Source organism: Sus scrofa, chromosome 2, assembly GCF_054392235.1.
Source record: "Sus scrofa isolate SSC_HxYL_T2T_F1_AM1 chromosome 2, Sscrofa_HxYL_maternal_Yorkshire_Landrace_v2.0, whole genome shotgun sequence".
Taxonomy (NCBI): Eukaryota; Metazoa; Chordata; class Mammalia; order Artiodactyla; family Suidae; genus Sus; species Sus scrofa.
The window spans coordinates 153,515,154-153,530,296 of NC_139384.1; the positions used below are offsets into that span (position 1 = coordinate 153,515,154).

General features: G+C 39.3%; 1 protein-coding gene across 15 annotated transcripts in view; it reads left to right on the plus strand.

The window, feature by feature from the left end:
- The window catches only part of LOC100736974 (protocadherin gamma-C4), a 189,180-nt gene that overhangs the window by 110,912 nt on the left and 63,125 nt on the right, over positions 1-15,143 (plus strand). For 5 of the 15 annotated variants that reach the window (XM_085014842.1, XM_085014843.1, XM_085014857.1 and 2 more), the window contains exon 1: positions 3,485-3,688. The exons of the other annotated variants lie outside the window; for them this stretch is intronic. The gene's annotated coding sequence lies outside the window, so the exon portion shown is untranslated. Of the gene's footprint in view, positions 1-3,484; positions 3,689-15,143 lie in introns of those variants that run through there. 15 annotated transcript variants of the gene reach the window in all.

Sequence of the window (15,143 nt, forward strand, 5' to 3'; positions counted from 1 at the left end):
TGATTGGATAAATATAAACGATGAAAGCGGGGTGGGGGTGAGGGTGGGGTGGTGGATAAGAGCCATTTCCAAGTTTCTTAATTAAGGATCTGGATGGACAAAGGTACAATTTAGTGAGGTGTTGGAAGAAAGGTATATTTCAGAGAAATCAAGAATTGAGTTGTAAGCATGATACGTTAGTCCGAGAAACATCCAAGTGCAGATATCAAGAGGGGGTTTGGCAGGAGTTCCCGATGTAGTGCAGTAGTTTAATGATCTGGCTTGTGTCTGTGGATTGCCTGTCTGATCCCTGGCCCAGGACAGCAGGTTAAGGATCCAGCGTTGCTCCAGCTCAGATTCAGTCCCTGGCTGGGGAGCTTCCATATGCGTGGGAGCAGCCAAAGAGGGGGCTGGACATAGGGTCACTATTCTTTTACCCTGATTTCTTACAGATACTCTCTTCTATGAGTAGATCTTTACCAGCCTGAGCATGATAAACTTTCTGAAGACTCTACACTTGTATGTTCTGGGGCTCGTGGGCTCGTGGCAGAGCTACTCCCGTGTTTTGTTTTTCTTCTGGATCTTTTTTTCCCTGTCAGAAACACCCAGCACTTGGAGAACCTTCTTGTCTCTGATTATACTCATCCCACTCTTGAGACTAGTCTTGGGGCCCAGTTCTTCTCTGCCTCTGGAACTCTGTTGAATAATAACATATCAGGCTTTTCAAATTTGTTATTGGAGTTCCCTGGTGGCTCAGCAGGTTAAGGATCCAGCATTGTCACTGCTGTGGCTTTAGTTACTTCTATGGCATGGGTTTGATCCCTGGCCCGGGAACTTCCACATGCCACAGGAGTGGCCACAATTTTTCTTGTTATTGTTGTTAATTTTTTTTCACTCGATTGTATGTTTTCCATGGACATTTTCCAGCTCACTGTCTGTTTTTGGCCTATAAACAGTAAAATTTCAGATAAGGAATGTTTAGGATGAAAGATGCAGAGCAATAATAATAAAATTGTTGGATTTTAACATCATCAATATACTTAGAAGATTGTATACGCACACTTACCTTACACATCCTACAGAGTCCTCGGTAACTTTGTTAAGCAGATACTACCTTTTGTTCTACGACTTTCATCTGGTACATACTTAGTTCATCATCTATGTGTTAGCTCTCTCACCAACAAGAATATAAAGTCCTTGATGACAAGGATTGATTCATTTTTTCATGCTGGTTTTAAGACCTGCAACAGTGCTTGACATTGTTAAGCTCTAAATAAATATTCCTTCAATGAACTACCAGTGATTTGATGTTAACAGTTAAGATGTCTAACAAATCACATCTGAAGTTGAAATCAGCGGTATTAATGGTCACAGAACTTCCTTTCCCCTTGAGAGGATTGAAATTTTCCATATTTTGATAGGGCAGTAAATTATAAGGGTGAATACTTTTGCCAAACCTCATCCAACTTAAGATTCTTGCATTTCACAGTATATAAACAACACCTCAGTTTCAAGGGAGATTTAAGAAAATAAAACATCAGATTCCCCCCCCCCAACCCTCACCTTGCCTCCAGACGCACCCCTAGAGGTCACTCCTGTTAATACTTGATTATGTATATGCCCAAGAGTTTTTTATATATGTAAATGTGTGTGCTGTTTGTTTGCACAACAGGGATCATTTATAGTACATACCCTGTTCTGCAACTTGCTTTTCCCAGTTAACAATATCTCCGGGACACCTTTTGAGTCCTCATGGGCCTACTGCCTTCCTCAATCTTAGTAATTTTATTTATTTTATTTTGGGATAGGAGACACATTTACGTGGTTCAAAAATCAAAACAATATAATAGGTGTATATTGTCTCATTCTCATTCCTGTCCGACTTCTCTTCCACGTGTTTTTTCCTGCCCCCTTGCATGCTCAAGATGGCTGTTCTTGTGCTCTCTGTACATCCCCTGCTCAACCCGTCCTTGGTTCACCTCCACCCCACTCACCTGACTAGCCAGTCCTCTTAATCATGGAGCTTAATCAGTAACTACCTATGTGCTTGCCCCCGGCCCTAGCTGCTGCGTTTCCCTGGTAACTAATGAGCCCACCGGACATCAATTCCCCCTAAAGATGGTAGCTTCTTTCTCCTTCTTCTCCTATAACTGAACCTCCCAGGAACAATTTTCTCAGTGGTGATAGATTGTTAACCCAAAGGCAGCTAGTCAAACCATCCACATTCAGCTGTTGACCGCCGAAGGGCCATTGCCAACTATCGGTCAGGACAGTAGCTCACTTTTGCCCTTGCCACAAGTCCTAGCCCAAGGGGAACACATTACAACAGGGCCCTGAGACTGGTAGTTAAGTCCCCAGTGGTTGGGGTTTGTGACTCCATGGGGTTTGTGGGGAATAAAATTAGAAAGGGCCTTAGAGATTTCACCTATCTATCCAGCCCCATCTAAGACCACTAAGGTAATTAATCAGAGACCCCCGACTGGAGAAAGGCACCGTTATGTTAACCTTGAGGCCTTTTGTTACACCACTGCCGCAGTACTCAGCATCACCCTGGGGACTGAGGGTGCGCAGGTGGTGTGGTGTTGAGGGCTGGGACAAAAAAACACAGGCAGGGGCGCTGTCATCGCAGAATGTTCTTAGTGCGTGTATCAAAAGGTCTTAATCTTCCCTGTATCGTGCCTGTCAAACAGCTTAAATTTTGTGCCTAGCCTGAGCAGAGGGATTCTGCTCATGGATTGGGCAACAGCTGACCTCACTATAAAATGAGTCTGCAGGGTTTGCCGTGAGATGCCTCTATTGATGGAGAAGGGCAAAGAGAATCTCTGGCTAAACACATGGTGCCTTAAATAATGCTACACATGCAGTTACCCTCCTGGGAAGACCACCATGAGAGAAGTGGTCCTTCAAAACGGGATGCCTCTGGACATGCTAATGGCAGCATAAGGCACGACTCGTGCCCTCATTCAAAGTCAAGCTTATGTATATAACCCAATAACTCCCACAGTATTTCTTCTGCTGTGAAACCTTTAGACCAGGGCAACGCTGCCTTAGATTCCCTCTCCATCACTCTGGAGCTTGCCTCCAGAATGAGCCCCCAGCCTGGTGAATGCTTGTTTTTAGCATGGTAGGTATCTTACTCTTAAACTCTTAGCTGCTGTTGTCTGTATCACATGGGTGGTATTTGGTTGCAGGGCACTCTACATACCTGACCCCAGGGATATCGTGGAAGAGGGCAGACCAAGCTTAGAAGGGCTGTGTGGGGCTAGAGGGTATGGTCAGGCCACTCAGGATGGCTGTTCTCCTAATCTCGGTACATCCCGTGCTTGACCTGTCCCTGCATCAATTACACCCTCCTCACAGGACTATCCAATCCTCTTAATCATAGCGCTTAATCAGTAACTACCTATGTGCTTGTCCCCGACCCCAGCTGCTGGTTTCCCTGGTAACTAAGGAGCCAACCTGATGCCATTTCCCCCATAAATGGTAACTTCCTGCTCTGCGTTGTGAAGGTTGTTGCCTAGTCCTGCCCACTGCCTGCAGCTTGCGGTGGGTGATGCTCCAGGACTTTTTGCTTCTGACTTGCAAGATCCCCTATCCAACAAATCCTGGATTTCCCTGTCACGGTCTCCGGGCTCTTTCTTCAGTACTGCAGCTGGGCAAGGACAAAGCTTGCAGGCCTGTGGGGTGTAGCCTAACCCTCCTCCTAAAGGTAATCGTTTTATTACTTTCTTCGGTATCCTTTCAGCATTTCTTTATGCAAATATGGGCAAATGATGGATATATGCTTTTATTTCCCCACTTTTCTTAGCGATAACGTCCTATAGACTGTTCTATATCTTGCTTTCTTCACTCCACGGTGTATCCTTTAAAATATTTTCATATCAACAGGAAGGCTGCTTTGTTTTGCTGTTTTTATGGCCACACTGAGGCATATGGAAGCTCCCAGGCCAGGAATTGAATCTGAGCTGCAGCTGTGGACTACCAGCTGTGGCAATGCTGGATCCTTTAACCTACGCTTCTATGGTGACCTGAACTGCTGCAGTCAGATTCCTAACCCACCGCACCAAAGCAAAAACTTTAAGAAAGTTGTTTTTTTTTTTTTTAACACCTGCCTAGTATTGTATTGTGCTACTAATCAGTCTCCTGCTGAATAAATTGGTACTTGGTTTGTTCCAGTCTTTGAGTATTACAAACAACTGTGTTGAATAGTCTTGTACCTGCGTCATTTTGTGCATATGCAGTATATCCGTGAGATAAATGTTCAGAAGGAGATTACTAGGTCAAAGAAAAAAATAGGTTTGTAATTTTTAGAGATGTCTTCACAGCAAGTTTTTGTTCCAACTTTCTATTTTGAAATGATTTCAGATTTACAAAAGGGTTGCAAGAATTGTACAAAGAACTCTATATACTTTACCCACCCTTTTTGTTTTGTTTTTGTCGGACCTGAGGCATGTAGAAGTTCCCAGGCCAGGGACTGAACCTGCACCACATCTGTGATCTGTGCCAAAGCTGCGGCAACATCGGATCCTTAACCCAATGAGCCACAAAGGGACTTGGTTTACCCACCTGTTGTTAATACTTTGCCTTGATCATTTCTCTCCCTTTTCGTCTTTATCATCCATGTGCATATATTTACGTGTGTAAGTCCTTGTTAGTATTTTTATGAACCATTTGAGACGGAGTTGTCGACATCATGTCTCTTTATTCCTGAGCACTTCGTTGTATATTTTTCTAAGAACAAGGATCTTCTCTGTATAACCGAACTTCCGTAATGCATATCAAAAACTCGGCCTTCATACAATGTGATTCTCTCTAGTCTGTACTCAAACTTTTCCCATTCTTGACAGTAATTTCTTCAAGTCTAGGCTCACACATTGCATTGATTTGTCATGTTGCTTTAGTTTACTTTAATCTGAAACTTTTCCTCAGCCTTGCTTGGTCTTTCATAACACTGATACTTTAAAAAGACTATAAACCATTTATTTTTTAAAATGTCTGTAATTTTGGTTTGTTTTCTGCTTCCACATGATTGCATTTATACTGGGCCTTTGGAAGGAATATATTACCCATTGCTGTGTAACAAATTATACCAAAAGTTAGTGGCTTAAAGTGACGTTGATTATCGTAAATGTTTTGTTAAGGATGTGACATTGACTCAGCTGTGGCGTAGGTCACAGCTGTGGCTTGGCTTCAGTACTTGGGCTGGGAACGTCCCTATGGCGCGGGTGAGGCATTTCTGCCAAGGTTGTAATCAGGGTGTCAGCTTGTCTTATCTGAAAGCCTCACTGTGGCAGGAAGCATTTCTTCGCTCCCCTGGTTACCGGTGAGATTCAGTTCCTTAGGTGTGGATGGAATGAGGGCCCCATTTGGGGGCTGGCTCTTGGCTAGAGGGCTACCTCAGCTCCTTGCCATGTGGACCTCTCCACAGGGTAGCTCAAAATAGAACATCTGGCTTTGGTCCCTCAAAATACAGTGTTCAAAGTCACTTGTAGTATAATTATGTTACTCATTTGAAATAAAGTTTCTTTTTCTGTTGTATGCATTTTTAGAATTTTTTCCACACCCTTAAATTGATGAGTGTTGATTAAAACTCTTTTGAATGTACAAAACATTCGTGTAATTGAATTCAAAACTCTTCATGTGCTCTCAGAAAGTTGTCGCTCCTGCCCTTTGTCTTCAGTCTCCTTCATGCTGCTCACTGCACATGCTCAATTCCATCATTTGCTGATTATCTTTTTTTGCAAAAAACCGCATAGTTATATTTCCTTATTTTTCCTTTCTTGTACGAAAAGAAACATAGTACACAGTGATTCTTGGCTTTGTAAAATACACATAAATGTCACTCACCACAGTTGAAATAATACTGCGTTACCAGGTGCATTAACTGAGTAATGGCATTAAGTACAAACTCGGCTATTGGCCCTTCGGTTCACAAATGACTGCAAATAACGGAACTGCACCATGATCAGCGATCAATCCTGTGGCTTCTTCCCGTCTCTTAGTGACTGTTGACTGTGCATCTGCTCGGTAGTTTGTGCACAAACAGCAGAGGATGTAATTGTGATGGGTTTTTGTCTCCCAGTGATTAACCCCCATCCCATTTTACATAAAGGTATGGAAGGAAGTGACCAACAAAAATAAATGCGGCCAAAAAGCAAAAGTGATAAGGCTGCCAGTGAAATTCCAGTTGAACATAAATGAAGTTACAGGAGAAATTGCTGGCCATAGAAATGTTGACAGTGCTGCCTTCAAGAGTCTCTAGAAAGGGATCCACAAGAACTTAGTGAAGGTGAATCTAATGACAGGAGTGAGGAAAGGGGTTGTGACGAAAAGCATAAGTATGTCCCAGAAGAACACTGACACCAGCAAAACGTTCACATTACAGAAACTTTCAGAAATACTTCAGGACACTGAACGCTCAGAGGGTACATAAAGTGTTGAAAGCTGATCCAGACATAAAAAGATGTATGACAATTTGCCAAGGGATAGAAAAGATGTTTGCTCTGTATTGTAAGTTATAGGATGAGAAGAAGCCAAACTCTCCTCAAACCCTTCTTAACAAGTTTTTAAGAAATAAAAGCCTTTAATTCTCAGTGGTTTTAATGTTTTAGATGACAATGTACTAAATAAATATTAAAGAATCTCTTGTAGGGAAATAGGATAGTTAATGTTTTCAACTAAAAATGTTAAAAGTTGTGGAACAATCATAATTGTCCCCCAATGTTTATTGAGGTCACTTTACACAGTTTTAGCTTTTTGCATGGTCACTGTTATAGTCCTACACTACCACGCAAAGTGAGAACTGACTGTATATACTCTTGCACTTTGCTTTAAATTTTATTTATTTATTTATTTTTGTCTTTTTGCTATTTCTTGGGCCGCTCCCACGGCATATGGAGGTTCCCAGGCTAGGGGTCGAATCGGAGCTGTAGCCACCAGCCTACACCAGAGCCACAGCAACGCTGGATCCGAGCCGCGTCTGCAACCTACACCACAGCTCACGGCAACGCTGGATGGATCGTTAACCCACTGAGCAAGGCCAGGGACCGAACCTGCAACCTCATGGTTCCTAGTCGGATTTGTTAACCACTGCACCACAACGGGAACTCCTGCTTTAAATTAAAAAAAAAAAAAAAAAAGATTTTATTGCAGTGTAGTTTGTATGTAATAAAATGTACTTTAACAAGTTACACAGCTATTGAGCTCCTGCTGTGGTGCAACGGGATTACAGCATCTTGGGAGCGCTGGGACGCCAGTCAATCCCCAGCTCCGTCAGTGGGGTAAGGATCCAGAGTTACTGCAGCTGCACCTTAGTTCTCCACTGTGGCTCGGATCTGATCCCTGGCCCAGGAGTTCTGTAAGCCTCGGGGTGGCAAAAAAAATTTAAAAATCTGGAGTTCCCGTCGTGGCGCAGTCATTAACGAACCCGACTAGGAACCATGAGGTTGCAGGTTCGGTCCCTGCCCTTGCTCAGTGGGGTAACGAACGATCCGGCGTTGCCGTGAGCTGTGGTGTAGGTTGCAGACATGGCTCGGATCCCGAGTTGCTGTGGCTCTGGTGTAGGCTGGTGGCTACAGCTCCAATTCAACCCCTAGCCTGGGAACCTCCATATGCTGCGAGAGCAGCCCAAGAAAATGGCAAAAAGACAAAAAAAATAAAATAAAATAAAAATCATACAGCTAAATGAATTTTGACAAATATTTACACCTATGTAATCACCACTATAATAAAAATATAGAGCATTTCTATAACCTTCAGAAATTCTTTCATGCCTCTTCAAAATCAATACCTCATATCTGGCTCCAGGCAACCACTGATCTGCTCTCTGTCACTATAGATTAGTTCTGCTTCGTCACCTAAAAAGAATCCTACAACATGTACACTCTTGTATCTGCCTTCTTTTGCTGAACATATGTTTTGGAATTTGTTCACATTGTTGCACACATCAGTAGCTTGTTCCCTGTTTATTGCCCAGCAGTATTGTGTTACATAGATACATGACAATTTGTGTATCCATCTACCTGTTGATGGATATTTGTGTTGTTCCCAGTTTGGTTTTACTCTAGATTAAGTTGATGGGAACATTTATGTGCAAATTGTTTGTAGGCATATGTATGTTTTTTATTTATTGGATAAATACCTAAAAGCACAATTGATAGGTTATATAGTGCAGAAGGTCTATATTTAGCACTATATGAAACTGCAAAACTATTTTTCCAAAGTGGTGATACCACTTTACATTCACATCGGGAGTGTATGAGAGTTCCACATGCACCACATCCTCACCAATGCTTCCTAGTGCCAGACCTTTAAATTTTAGCCATTCTAGAAGGTTTGTAGTACTGTATCATTGGGACTTTGTTTTCCTGTTGACCAAAGATACTTAACATCTTTTCATGTGCTTATTGACTATTTTTATATCTTCTTGAAGTCTGTTCACATCTTTTGTTCATCTTTAACCGAGTTATTTGCTTAAAAATAGGTTTTAAGGGTTTTATAAAATATATTCTGAATGTGAGTTCTTTGTCCCATCCATGTTTTGTGGGTTTTAATGACTAATCTTAAAGACAGACTTGACTTTTCATTTTATTGGGAGTCTTGAATAATCAAAGTTGTAACTTTGAGCCCAGTTTATCAATTTCTTTTATCATTTGCATTTGTTATGTCCTGTTGCAAAGTTCTGATGATTTCTTTATATTCTAGAATTTTTATACTTTTAACACAGTTTGGTATGTAACTCATTTTTGAGTTTATTCTTGTGTTTGGTGAGGTAAAGGTAAAGATTCAAACTTTCCCAAAGGGACATCCAGGTGTCCATTAGAAAAAATCTGTAGAGGAACACTGTCTTTCCTTTTTCCATTAAGTAACCTTGGCACCTTCCTTAAAAAAAAAAATCTTTTGACCGTCTATATGTGGGTCTTTTTCTGGAATCTCGGTTCTAATACATATATATTTGTAGCAATGTAATTAAGTTTTGAAGTAGGGTAGTATTCTCCAGATTTGTTTTCCTTTTCCAAAATTGTTTTTCCTATTCTAGGTTCTTTAATTTTTATGTAAATTTTGATATCATCCTGCCACTTTATTTAAAAACAAAAAAGACTTTTGGGTTTTGATCAGAGTTTCATTGAACCCATAGCTACAATTTGGGAAAAAATAACTGTTGAATTTTTCAATCCATGAACATGGTATATCTCTTAAGTATTCCTTAATTTCTCTAAGCACTGTTTTGTGTCTTTCAGTGTGTAATCATCTTATGTTTTGATACATTCATTTCTTAGTATTTAATGTTTTCTGCTATTCTAAATGGCACTTGAAATTTTTCATTTTCTAATTGATCATTGCTATATATAGTTAGAATTAATTTTTGTATATTGACCTTCTATCCTAAGCATTTCATTGCCTAATTAGTTCTAAAAGGCTTTTTTGTAGATTGTTTAGAATTCTCTACATATACAAATGTGTTTTCTGCAAATGAAGATAGTTTTATTTCTTCCTTTCATTCTGCATGACTTTTTATTCTTTTATTGCCTTACTGCATTGATTGGAACAAAATTGGGCAAAATTCAGAGCAAAAATGAATAGAAATTGTGGGACTGGACATCCTTGCTTTGTTTCTGATCTTTTCTGAAGGAAAACCTTTAGTCTTTCACCATTAAGATTCCATAAACTTAGATTAAAGAAGTTCCCTCTATTTCTAGTTTTCTGAGAGTTCACCTTTTTGAGTGTTAAATTTTGTCAAATGTTTTGTGTTTATTAAAATAATATAAATTTTAAGTTTTACTCTGTTAATAGGGTAAATTACATACTGACTTTTTAATGTTTACTCAACATTGCATTTTTAGAATATACCCAAATTGGTCATCATATTCTACTATTTTTCTTTACTGCTGGAGTCAATATGCTAATATTACATAAAAAGTTTTCTATGGATGTTTATGAAGAATATTGATTTGTTTGCTTTTTACAGTGTTCTTATTAAAATATAATTGAGTTACAGTGTTACGCCAATTTCTGCTGTACAGCATGGTGACTCAGTTTTTTATATATATATATTCTTTTTTATATTCGTTCCCATAATGGCCTGTCCCAGGAGATTGGATATCGTTCCCTGTGCTGTACAGTAGGACCTTGTTCTTTATCCTTTCTAAATGCAATAGTTTGCATCTACTAACCCTGAACTCCCAGGACATCCCTCTCCTTCCCCACTCCCATTTGGCAACCACAAGTCTGTTTTCTATGTCTGTGAGTCTGTTTCTGTTTCATTTGTGCCATATTGTAGATTCCACATATACGTGGTATCATATGGTATTTGGTTTTCTCTCTTATTTAACGTAATATGAGAATCTCTAGTTGCATCTGTGTTGTTGCATATGGCATTGTTTCATTCTTTTTTATGGGCTGAGTAGTATTCCACTGCATACCAGATCTGTGTATATGTACCAGATCCTCTTAATCCATTCATCTGTTGATGGACATTTAGGTTGTTTCTGAGTCTTGGCTATTGTGAATAGTGCTGCAGTGAGTATAGGATGCATATTTTTATTTTTTATTGTAGTTGATTTACAATGTTCTGTCAACTTCTGCTGTACAGCAAAGTGACCCAGTTATATATACATTCTTCTTTTTCTCACATTATCTTCCGTCATGTTCCATCACAAGTGATTAGATACACTTCCCTGTGTTATACAGCAGGATCTCATTGCTTATCCACTCCAAATGCAATAATTTGCATCTACTAATCCCCAACTCCCGGTCCATCCCACTCCCTTCCCCTCCCCCTTGGCAACCATAACTTTGTTCTCCATGACCTCGAGTTTGTTTCTTTTCCATAGATAGGATAATTTATTAGATTCCAGATACAAGTGATATCATACGGTATTTGACTCTTTCTTTCTGACTTACTTCACTAAGTACAAAAATCTCTAGTTTCATGCCTGTTGCTCCAAATGGCATTATTTTGTAATTTTTTATGGCTGAGTAGTATTCCACTGTGTATATATACCACATCTTCTTAAGCTATTCATCAGTTGATGGACGTTAAGGTTGTTGCCATGTGTCTGTTATTGTGAATAGTGCTGCAGTGAACATAGGGGTGCATGTATCTTTTTCAGTGAAAGTTTTGCCTAAATGTATGCCCAGGAGTGGGATTGCTGGATCATATGGTAGTGCTATATTTAGTTTTCTGAGTTACCTCGATGCTATTTTTCCATAGTGGTTGTGCCAATTTACATTCCCACCAACAGTGTATGAGGGTTCCTTTTTCTCCACACCCTCTCTAGTATTTGTTATTTGTAGACTTATTAATGATAGCCATTCTGACCAGAGTGAAGTGGTACCTCGTGGTACTTTTGATTTGCATTTCTCTAATAATCAGTGATGTTGAGCATTTTTCATGTGCCTGTTGGTCATTAGAATGTCTTCTTTGGAGAATTGTCTGTTCAGGTCTTCTGTCCATTTTTCAATTGGGTTGTTTGTTTTTTTGCTGTTGAGTTGTATGAGTTGTTTGTATATTTTGGAGGTTAAGCCATTGTCATTTGCATCGTCTGCAACTATTTTCTCCCATTCCATAGGTTGTCTTTTTTTGTATGGTTCCTTTGCTGTGCAAAAGCTTATAAGCTTGATTAGTTCTCATTGGTTAATTTCTGTTTTTATTTCTATTGCCTTGGGAGACTAACCTAAGAAAACATTTTACAGTTGATGTCAGAGAATGTTTTGCCTATGTACTCTTCTAAGAGTTTTATGATGTCTTGTCTTATGTTTAAGTCTTTAAGCCATTTTGAGTTTATTTTTGTGCATGGTGCGAAGATGTGTTTTAGTTTCATTGATTTATACACAGCTGTCCAGTTTTCCAGAACCACTTGCTGAAGAGACTGTCTTTCCCCCATTTTATATTCTTGCCTCCTTTGTCAAAGACTAATTGACCATAGATGTCTGGGTTTATTTCTGGGTTCTCTCTTCTGTTCCATTGGTCTCTATGTTTGTTTTTGTACCAGTACCACAGTGGTTTGATTACTGTAGCTGTGTTATATTGTCTGAAGTCTGGGTGAGTCATGCCTCCTGCTCCCTGCCCCATCAGGATTGCTTTGGCAATTCTGTATCTTTTATGGTTCCATATAAATTTTTGAATTGTCTGTTCTAGTTCTGTGAAAAATGTCACAGGTAATTTGATAGGGATTGCATTGAATCTGTAGATTGCTTTGGGTAGTATGGCCATTTTTACAATATTAACTCTTCCAGTCCAGGAGCATGGAACATCTTTTGAGTCCTCTTTAATTTCCTTGATTAATGTTTTATAGTTCTCAGCATATAAATCTTGTAACTCCTTGGTCAGGTTTATTCCATATTCACTTTCATTTCGAATGATGAGTCTGTTAAATTGATCTGTTTCTTCTTGACTCAGTTTTGGTGGGCTGTATGTCTTTAGAAAGTTGTCCATTTCTTCTAGATTGTCAGATTTTTTGGCATATAACTGGACAGTTTTTTTGGTTGTGTTTTCATTATCATTTGTCTCAAGGTATTTTTTAATTTCCTTATTGATTTCCTCATTGACCCATTGTTTTTTTAGTAGTATGTTGTTTAGTCTCCATGTAGTCATTTTTTTCTCATTTCTTATCCTGTGGTTGATTTCTCATTTCGGGCCATTGTGGTCAGAGAAGGTATTTGAAATAATTTCTATACTCTTAAATTTGTTGAGGTTAGTTTTGTGCCCCAGTATGTGGTCCGTCCTTGAGAATGTTCCATGTGCACTTGAAAAGAATGTACATTCTGATTTTTTTTTGGATGTAATGTCCTGAAAATATCAATTAACTATAACTTTTCTATTGTGTCATTTAGGATCTTTGTTGCCTTACTGATTTTCTTTCTAGAGGATCTGTCCATCGATGTGCGTGGGGTGTTAAAGTCTCCTACTATTACTGTATTCTCATCAATTTCTCCTTTTAAGTCTGTTAGTATGTTAGGGCCTCACCAGTAGCATATGGAGTTTCCCCAGCTAGGGGTCTAATCAGAGCTGTAGCTGCTGGCCTATGCCAGACCACAGCAACTTGAGGTCCGAGCTGTGTCTGCAACGTACACCACATCTCACAGCAACGCCGGATCGTTAACCCACTGAGCAAGGCCAGGGATCGAACCCACAACCTCATGGTTCCTAGTCGGATTCGTTAACCACTGCGTCACGATGAGAACTCCTTCTTCCCATTTTATATTCTTGCCTCCTTTGTTGAAGATTAATTGACTGTAGTAATGTGAGTTATTTTATGGGCTCTCTATTCTGATCCATTGATCCATATATATTTTGTTGTACCAATACCACACTGTTTTGATTAAGGTAGCTTTGTAGTATTGTGTGAAGTCTGGGGAGTTATGTCTTCTGCTTTGTTTTTCTCCCTCCTCAGGATTGCTCTGGCAATTCTGTATATTTTATGGCTCCTTGTAAGTTTTTAGATTATTCATTCTAGTTTTGTGAAAAATGTCATGGGTAATTTGATAGAGATTCCATTAAATCTGTAGATTTATTTGGGTAGTATGGCCATTTTAGCAATATTAATTCTTCCAGGCCAGGAGCATACAGTATCTTCCCATTTCTTTGAATCCTTTTTAATTTCCTTTATTAATGTTTATAGTTCTCAGCATATAAGTCTCTCGCTTCCTTGGTCAGGTTTATTATTAGGGTTTTTTTTTTTTTTTTTGGATGCAATTTTAAAAGGTATTTTTAAAATACTCCTTTTTTTTTTTGCTTTTTTTTGGGGGGGCGATCCCACACCTGCAGTGCATGGAGGTTCCCAGGCCAGGGGTCAAATCGGAGCTGTAGACACCGGCCTACACCACAGCCATAGCCACGCAGGATCTGAGACGCATCTGTGACCTACACCACAGCCTATGGCAACCCTGGATCCCCAACTGAGGGCAGGGATTGAACCCACAACCTCATGGTCACTAGTCAGATTTGTTTCCATTGTGCCACAATGGGAACTCCAAAATACTACTTCTCTAATATTGCATTGTTAGTATACAGAAATGCAAGCAATTTCTGAATGTTAATCTTGTATCTCATTACTTTGCTGAATTCATTGTTCAGCTCTGGTAGTTTTTGTGGGGAGTCCTTAGGGTTTTCTATATATAGGATCATGTCATCTGCATATAGTGATAGTTTTAACCTTCCAATTGGGATACTTTTTATTTCTTATCTGATTGCTGTGGCTAGGACTTCCAATACCATGTTGAATAAAAATGCTAAGAGTGGGCCTCCTTGTCTCATACCAGATTTTAGCAGGAGACTTTGGCCTTTTCTCTGTTGAGTATTATATTGGCTGTGGGTTTGTCATAAGTGACTTTTATTATTATGTTGAGATATGCTCCCTCTCTACCCTGTTTCGTAAGAGATTGTATCATGAAAGAATGTTGAATTTTGTCAAGTGCTTTTTCTGCACCTATTGAGATGATGATCCAGTTTTTGACTTGTCTTTTGTTAATGTGGAGTATTACATTGATTTGTGTATATTGAACCATGCTTATGAACTTGGGATGACTCCTACTTGGTTGTGGTGTATGATCCTTTTTATGTGTTGTTGGATTTAGTTTCCTAAAATTTTGTTGAGAAAATTTGCATCTATATTCATCAAAGACACTGGCCTATAATTTCATTTTTTCCAGTATCTTTGGTTTTTGTATTAGGGTGATGTTGGCTTCATAGAATGTCTTTGGGAGTGTTCCCTCTGCTTCAATCTTTTGGAAGAGTTTGAGAGGGATTCTTTCTATGTTTGTAGTATTTGCCTCTAAAGACATTTGGTCCTAGACTTTTGTTTGTAGGGACTTTTTTTTTTTTTTAATTATGTACTCAACTTGAACAGACTGATCACTAGAAATGAAATTATCTATTTCTTCTTGATGCCGTTTTGGTGGGCTGTATGTTTCTATAAAGTTGTCCATTTCTTCTAGGTTGTCAAATTTGTTGGCATATAATTGTTCATAGGATTCTCATGGGTTTTTTTGTTTGTTTGTATTTCTGCACTACTGGTTGCGATTTCTCCTTTTTAGTTTCTTATTTTGTTTATTTGGGTTCTCTCTTCTCCTTGCTGAGTCTGGCCAGAGGTTTGTCAATTTTGTTTACCCTTTCAGAGAACCAGCCTTTGGTTTTATTGGGTTTTTGTTCTGTTGTTTTTTAT